Source organism: Garra rufa, chromosome 18, assembly GCF_049309525.1.
Source record: "Garra rufa chromosome 18, GarRuf1.0, whole genome shotgun sequence".
Classification (NCBI taxonomy): domain Eukaryota; kingdom Metazoa; phylum Chordata; class Actinopteri; order Cypriniformes; family Cyprinidae; genus Garra; species Garra rufa.
This window is the reverse complement of record NC_133378.1, coordinates 32831007-32833650: the sequence shown is the minus strand read 5'-3', so window position 1 is coordinate 32833650 and position 2644 is coordinate 32831007.

The following is a 2644-nucleotide window of genomic DNA, read 5'->3' as shown; positions in this document are numbered from 1 at the left end:
TACTTCAAGTTCGCTAGTGAATCCATCAAAGTCCATCAAAGTAACGACAACAGTTAACGTGCTAGTGTTTTTTTTTTACCGCTTTGAAGCACATTCATTATAGCAGGGCAGGCTATAGTCTGTGAATACGGACTTAAAACTAACAGCAGATTAAACAGCTAAATGTAAAAGTATAAATATGATCCCTGTCAGTTCTCCTAATCTAATGACCACTATTTGTCAGAAATCAGTCTTGTGAAAGAAATTGATATGCTACATACTAATATTACCATGGCTAGAATTTTGTTGACAGTTCACCAATAGACAATCCACTTCGCACAAGTAGTTTTTAAAATGCATTCACTGACTTGGCAAACATTAATGATTTGATTCGAGATTTGCACACTAAGACTCAGTAAAAGTTAAATAAAATGATTACTGTTTAAATGGCATCCCAGCAAACACAGAACGTTCCCCTAACGTTCCCATATGGTTCCCATTTGGTTATTTTGTTCGGGAACCAAATGAGAACGTTCCCAGAACGTTCCCTGTAGGTTCTCTTTTTAATAACCTAAAAAGAACGTTCTAAGAACATTCCCGGAACGTTCCCAGTAGGTTCCCAGAACGTTCCCCTAACCTAAAGAGAACGTTCTAGTTACGTAAAGAAACTTTCCTGGCTAACCAATAGGGAACGTTCTTGGGAACGTTCTGGGAACCAAAAACTAACGTTCCCAGAACGTTCTGGGAACCAAAAATTGTTAGCTGGGATGTGTTTATCTTTATTAAACTGTCTTTTTGTCAGTTATTAAACAGTCCTTTAACATTACACTATTCCTTAATTTAACTTAATGAATTGCATTTCGAGTGGATTAATATCAATTAAAGCATTGCTAGTATTAATGTAAAGTGATTTTGCATTTTGCAGCATATTAAAAAAACATGCATTCCATGGACGGAGTTGGGGTGGGTGGGGGGGGGGGGGGGGGTTGTTGATTGTGGTTCAGGGAATGGGGGGGGGCGGGGTGGAGTCATAGGTCCCCACCAATGTCCAGAGCAAATCTACGCCCTTGCGATACACTGATGTCATAAGACACGAAATGAAACTTTGATACACAGCATTGTCCAACTGTCCTGAGCGCGAGCTCAGCATCCGGCGCGTTACATGTGTACACGCTCTGGCGTAGTATATGCAAACGCAGGAAGCAATCTGACGCATGTGTACGACACTCATTGCTTACACAGTGCACAGAAATTGTGGGTATAGCGGCTATTAAAAATGGTAATTACTTGCGCCTATCCTGATTGTTCAAACCGATTTAAAGCTACATGATTACGTTAGCTTGCGCGAACTCATCTGGGATTGTTGACTTTACCGATTTTCCCTTCCTGTGTTTGCGTATACTGCGTCAGAGCGCATACACAGGTAACGTGCAGGATGCTGAGTGTGCGCTCAGGACAGTTGGACATTGCTGTGTATCAAAGGTAAAAAAAATAATAATAAATACTGTTCAGTTTCTCGCAAAGAACGATTGTTCCGTGTTTTAGGACATCAATGTATCGTCACGAGCTGCAGGGTTTAATTTGAATTTGTCTGTGGATTTGTCTTTTTTTTACTTTCAAAGGTTTGGTGCCCATTCACTGCTATTATATGACTAACATACTGCAACGGTTTGAGTTAAAAAATCTTCGTTTGTGTTCTACTAAAGAAACAAAGTCACCTACATCTTGGATGCCCTGGGGATAAGCAGATAAACAAATTTTCATTTTTGGGTGAACTATCCCTTTAATATTGTTGCGTTCAAATACAGTACGGTTATTTACGGATGTGACAACCGCATTCTATAAACGAACTCACACCCTTACATTTTCAAGACTCACAACCGCATTCTTGGAATACACGCGCTTTGTGAATGGAACAGAACTGGCACGCCATTCAGTGTGCTGAGTGCTTTTTTGTGGTTTCGGTAATTTATAATGACCGAAATGAGCTGTGTGTCATCTGAAAGTTTTATATCCAGTCTCCACCTGAGTGGCAAATGATCCGCTCTCTACCCAAATTTAAAAGCTGCTGTGCATTAATGATGATTTGATGGATGAACTCGCGCCTCGACTGGACTCTTGTCGTGTCAGAAGTGGTAATACTTTAAGTTTTATGGACGTCGCCATCTTTGACATTACTTTGGTCACTGTTGCTATGATCAAGAATACAGGCTTGACTCCCGTTGCGCGTTGCAACTAAGCTGCTGTGTGAACGGGACATTTCGAGACTCACACCTGTAAGAAAATGCGGTTGTCAATCCCGAAAAATAACTGTGTGAACGTGGAGTAATAAGTGTGCTGATACAGTCTGAATACAATTATAGATATTAGGTTTGTAAGTGATGTGGGATGCTGAAAATGGTGAAGATGTAGGACCTATTTCGAAGCAGACTGACATGATAATGAGTCTCACCCTAACTCATCTGGATCTATGTAGGATTTTGGAAGCTCTTAAGGTCAGAGAAGCCATATATTCGTTTTAGCATACTGCTATTGCCTTGGACATTTTCCAGCTAACTGCACAGTTAAAACACATAAATTACATCCGCACAAATTCTTGGTTCTGACTCTGGGTTGAGTGAAGAAATGAATTCTGGGTTACACTAAGTGGACAGTTGCCGTTTAA